This window comes from Crocodylus porosus, unplaced genomic scaffold (assembly GCF_001723895.1).
Source record: "Crocodylus porosus isolate Cpor-Errol unplaced genomic scaffold, CroPor_comp1, whole genome shotgun sequence".
NCBI classification, from domain to species: domain Eukaryota; kingdom Metazoa; phylum Chordata; order Crocodylia; family Crocodylidae; genus Crocodylus; species Crocodylus porosus.
Window position 1 is genome coordinate 29,011,518 of NW_017728912.1, and position 6,000 is coordinate 29,017,517.

Sequence of the window (6,000 nt, forward strand, 5' to 3'; positions counted from 1 at the left end):
CACTTTCCCATAAAACAGCACCAAGCAATCTACATATCAAGTAATATACAACAGTCTATCTCTTTGCCAACATATAGTTTGTCATTGTAACCTGCAGGGTATCTGGAAAAAATCCTACTGGGCCCATTAATACCTTTCTATTTGACTCCTTTTTAAATGTAATGCCTTGAATGATTTTTAGGAGGACTGGATTTTGAGTCTCCTTTTTTTCTATGCACAATATATCTTATGTTCAGAACAATGAATGTTCAAGTCATAACTTACAGATATCCCAAATCACCATTCATAGGTAACATATCATAAAATCATCATTCCAGGTGCAGGGGAAAGAGTATGCTCAAGTAAACAATGTTACTGTCTAAAAAGACACTGACTCAAGTTGTCATCAAGCTTTACACAATAACAAAGTTCCTAAAGCAAGTAGCTGCTACAGAATTTCAACCACCATAATTAGAAAGGCAACTGAAACCTGCAGGAGCAGAAACAACAGAGAGGGTTAACTTCTGTGGAATGTCCAACACATTTATTACTTGACACATTTTGGAGGCCAAGTACATTTTTCCTTACACTTTCCCCCATCATTTTCTTGCTAGTGATATTTTTTATATTAAACAGATACTGTATATATGGTCCATTACTAGAAGCCAATTAAAGACCATAAAGCACTATTCTCCTATAGGCTAGGTACAGACATTCAAAAAGCCCGAGGCAAAATCCAAGTTATGCGGTTTTCTGTAAGTCACATATTTTAGATCACTAGTGAACAGAACACATATTTGCCCTTTGGGAGGGGGCGGGGGACAAATCTTAGACTGGGTTCCACCATTTTTAAACCAGTCTGTGTGCACCAAACTTCTGTTCTGTTTTGGGTATAGACTGGCTGTGTGTGCTGAACTTTTATTCTGTTACCAGTATAGACTGGTTTCTGATGACTTATTCCAGTAAAAGTATAATGTCTGTACCCAGCCTTGGCGTACATTTCAGCACTTTTCCTGGATAATTTCAGGGCTAGTTCAACTTCTCAAGAAGGAAGACACACTTCTAAAGCATTAGAGTATCTATATATTGATGTAATAGTGCAGCTTATTTGTTTTTGTCATCTTTGTTTATTCATCCCTTCCAAAACGTAATTAGGAATTGTGCAGCAAGGGAGATTCAGAGGCTACTTGAAGATGTTAAAAAAGAACCCCAAAACAAAAACCACACTTTACTGGAAGAAGCAGCGCATTACTTTAACTCAGCTCTGCAGCACCTGTATAGATCAGGCACTTCAGCGGGGCTTTTTGGCACTTATCTAAAGCTGATCGATCAGCTCTTTAAAAAAAGAGCCAAAAAAGCCCCAGTAAAGAGCTTAATCTATACCAGAGGTGGGCAATTAATTCAGGTGAAGGGCCACTTACTGAGTTTTGGTAAGCTATAGAGGCCTGCATGACAGGCAGCCAAGGGCAGATAAATATTAATTTTCTAAATTTTTAGGGGCTCCGTGGGCTGGATGGAATGGCCTGGCAGACTGCATCCGGCCACATTTTGGCCACTCCTGATCTATACAGACATCAGGTGAGCCAGGTCCAAATAATGCACTGGGCTCAGTGTGGAAATGTGCTGAGTTCACCATTTGTTTGTTTTTTTTAACTTCTACAAGCAGCCACAGTGCATTTTTCAAATTAGAATAGTGGAATAATATATCTCATAAGAATACCTTTACTATTTAGGCAGAGTCTTTCCTGACTCATGCATTTTTCCTTATGTTCTCTGCATGTTATTACACTTTCCAAGGTTTTTAATTCTTATAAAGTCTACTTGTTTATGCCCAAGTATCTCCACCTTCAACTGATGACTTTCTTTTCACGTTAAATATGATGGCCTCTGTGGGATTTTTTCCTCACCATGACTTTTAGGCACATTCCTACCATTCCATCCCTGCACAGATGGCAGTTTGCATCAGTGGATACAGGCTGTGACTCAGAAGAAGTGAAGAGTGCCCTCCCTATACCATTTATATATGAGATGCAGGCTGAGGAAGCCAGCCAAGTCTGCAAGGAGTCTCACCATCCCAACATTATGTAAAAACTAGAGACTGAGGCTATAGTAGTATTTGCATTGCTTCCTCTCCTGTCTGTCAGATCCTCCCCCTGTAGGGCATAGCCCCTGGGCAAACTGCAGTTCTTTGTGACAACAGGGATTGGACCAGAGCCCTCAAGAGCTATAAGCCCACAGCATCCCACTTGTCCAGTGACCTACACAGTTATCCTAAGAGAATATTTAGATGATTTCACAGCCCTTTCACTGGAATGCATTAGCATTTGTTTTTCTCCTTCACCTGTTTAACCTTTATGCACACTGAATAATTTCACAGTATGACACTCTGCACCTCCTTTCTTCATCTACATTTAATTTGGCTGCTTCTGTTTCTATACTGCTTTTATGGAAAGAACCATTGTAAAGAAATGTAACGCCTTCCGAGCTGAAAGTGTGGAAGCACTGAAAGTGTCACAGACCTGTGCAGTATGATAGGGTTGGGCAGTTCTGACCACCCACTACACACATGGTGCAACAGCTAGCAAACAAGGCTTCAGCCTACTATCTAATAATTACCTTTTATGTTCTTCAGTTGCTAAAATCCATTCACTATTTTTTTGCAGATTTCTGAATTCAGCATTTCTGAAAAAAAAAGAAAAAATAATTATATTTGAGCTGAAGATTTATTACACAGTCATGAAAAGTGTTGTTATATGCATTTATAACATACAACAATAAGTACCATTTCTTTGATAAGTATATCTGGTTTATAAAGGACAATAAAATAATATTAATATTTATACAACACATCTGTGTCCTGAAAGCAAAAAATAAGTGTATAATCCTCAATGACTGAAGAAAATAGTGGCAGTCATCACTGTCAATTATAAATAAAGAGACAGACCACTGGCAATGAAAGGACAATGTACCTGGCATATCAGATTGATGTATAATCCAAGGGTCCAATTTTCCATTTAAGTGAACATTGAAGAATTCCACACAACAGGAACAGCAACAAGTGTCTGTGTCTTAATTTAGTCTCCAAATGTAACTATAGGTCTAGCTCAGTTTTATAGTGTAGAGGGAAGAACACAATGAATTACTTCGTTTAGAAGTATATTAAAATGACAAATAAGAATTAACAGCTGCTAAGTCCCAGTCAGATGGAACTTAGTGTTAATCAAGTGCAGTCACTGCCAACAAGACATCTAGAGCAGGGACTCTCTAAATCTTTTATGACATGGGCTATAATATATTGCATCTTCCTTCTTGAGCCCCCTCCTTTTTCAACCTCCTAGTTCTCTGGTACATGCTTCTCAAAAAATTTAATTCTGCATATGGCAAGGTCTGGAGACCAGAGCTGCTCCTTGGACCATTGCTTTAGAAGGCTCAGTCTCGAGTAAAACTACCCCACAAACGTGATGGGGTTAGGATTCTGCCTGTAGGGTAAAGTCAGTTCAGGCAGCAGCCACTTCTGCTTTGAAATTATATTTAAGATGCCTTGTGATGAGTAGTAAACTCTGTCCACAAAGATCCTGTTGAGTAAAGGAACAGTTGCACTGACGTTAGCAATATTTAGCTGGTCCATTAATGAAACTATACAAGGGTAAAATTGTATCCCCACTGAAGTAATTGTATGTTTCACACTGGGCAGGAGTTCACCCCAAATATTTACATTTTTCAGCAGACCTCTGCTTTTCTGTCATTATGACAGCCTGGACAAATTTCTGGCAGAGGCCCTCAGGAAAGCTGGGTTCAATCCCCTTACACTTAGAGAGATGCTAAAAAGCAGCCCATTGCAGCTGATGGTACGCAGCAGTTTGGGGGGAAAAAAATCAGGGAAGGTTATTTGAAGCCTAAATCCAGGCTCAAGAGCTTAGTGTTCATGCCACCAGTTTTTAATGGTTGACTAGAAAAGTATAAATATATGTGAATAAGAAGAAATAGGGGCCTGATCCTACAGCTTTTATTTGGGCAAAACTGTTATTGTAGCCAACAAGAGAATTTTAAGTTGTGTAAAAATCACACACTTAGATTCACTGATTGCTCTGGTTTGGCTGGGGTTGCTGTTTTACTGTGCTGTTTCCAGTCCTGGATTTTGATCAAGAATGGATCATTTGAGAAGGAAATTCAGTTTTACAGGTGCAGACTGCAGAGTACGTTATGCAGTACCTCAAGAGCAGCATCCAGTATTCTTTATTTCTAGGAAAAGTGCCATTTGGTTAGACTGCAGTCCTTACACATTATGGCAACAACTACGTTCTTTTTCAAGAAACCACTGGAGAATAACTTTGATTTGACTGGCGCATTGTATGGCAGAAACAATGGCTTGCCATAACAGTCTCAAGAAGTTAATATTATTTTTTTACCCGATTACCTTGCTGCAAGTTTTCAGATAAAACTCAAACAGAAGGCTCTTAGTTTCATTTATGATGCCCCTGATTTCACATCTTTTTTAATATAAAACTGTACACATAGCACAATATACAGTTTATGGATCTACTGTGTCAGTTTAGGATTCAGAGCATGTTTTTCCCCCTACATTCTTTTTTATGCCAAGGCAGGAGCACTGGCTGATAAGTATTCTCCCTCCAAGTTCCAAATGCATCACCTTGTGCTGATCTTCCCTATATGTTATTCGCGTGCAGATTTCAAATGCTGTCTGGGGATCCCTGTTATTATTTTAATCACTTAAGGAAACCACCCACAGATCCTCGGGCTGCAAAGACTCTGACAACTACAAAGGTAACAGCAATTAAAGGCACAGCCATCCTCCGGATTTTGAGTTACCTAAGCCCTGCAACTACAAAACATGCACATTATTGCCCCGTCCTGTCCTCCCCAAGAGGTAACTTAAAAAAAAGTGGGTGGTGTTTTAGCCCCAACCTCTGTTAGCATTGGAGTTATGCTACGAGTGTGCTATAAAGGAGTTACAGTTCATTCCCTCCCATATGCCCATGCACACACCAAAATTTATATTTTGTTTGCTTGTATCCTTTCACACTATATCCTCAGCTTGGCCACTCACAGGTCCCCATCCTCCACCCCCCACACCTGCTAAAATATGCCTTAGAAAGTGCACTATGAGTCAGACTGCCTGAACAAACAGATGCTGGGGTTCACCTTGGAACTGAAAGTGCTATTTGGCAAGTAGCATCACTCAAGGCTCTGTGAAGTGGGAAATCATCTTGTCTCTCTTACTACTGTCTGTATTACATTGTGGAGACAACCTAAATAGCCTCCCCTAAGACCATGCCTACAGATATTAATTCAACATGCATAGCACAGCTTCCTCAAAACAGTCAACTTTTACTAACACTACTGCTGGTGTTCTAAGGCGGTCTTCATATTGTCTGCTACTGGAACAAATGCATGTGGCTAACCAAATCAAGGGCAAACTATTCTGCAACTCCAGATGCCAAGGTGAAGGCAATTTAAACTAAAAACTACTGCACTTCAGTGCTAAAGCAGAAGCTACTAGGAGATGGAGCAATGATAATCAATCACTCTCCATTCTCTGGCTCCAAAAACTGGAAAGAAAACCCATCGTGATATAAGGACATAAGCACACGATGTGTTCCAACAATGCCAAACAGAAAAGTGCAGAACCCTTTCCCATGAATGACACAGAAGCCTAAAGTTTCAATAGCGACTAATAATTTTAATGTGCCCTACCTGAGGTGCTGGAATGGACAGCCTCTTTTCCCAACCTCTGAAAATCCTACCCCTCCCAGAGCACATCTACGCATGCACTTTACTGTGCAGTAGACTAATTTGCTGCACAGTAAAAAGAAGGGTTGTGGTCTACACATGCATAGCAATTAGGCTGGTGTAGACTAATTTACTGCAGTTGGATAGCCCTGTCAGACACGCATATTATTCAACACCAGAAAAAATTACTGCATTTAAATGCCCATGTAGATGGTGACAGAGCGCCCCAAGGGATGACGAGGTCGAACAGTCACAAACTCCTGCAAGACC

At 40.1% G+C, this 6,000-nt stretch overlaps 1 protein-coding gene across 11 annotated transcripts in view; it reads right to left on the reverse strand.

The window, feature by feature from the left end:
* Nucleotides 1–6,000, reverse strand: part of ADGRL3 (adhesion G protein-coupled receptor L3) — an 864,517-nt gene that overhangs the window by 698,489 nt on the left and 160,028 nt on the right. For all 11 annotated transcript variants that reach the window (XM_019534224.1, XM_019534215.1, XM_019534217.1 and 8 more), the window contains one exon: nt 2,596–2,661. The gene's annotated coding sequence lies outside the window, so the exon portion shown is untranslated. The remainder of the gene's footprint in view (nt 1–2,595; nt 2,662–6,000) is intronic.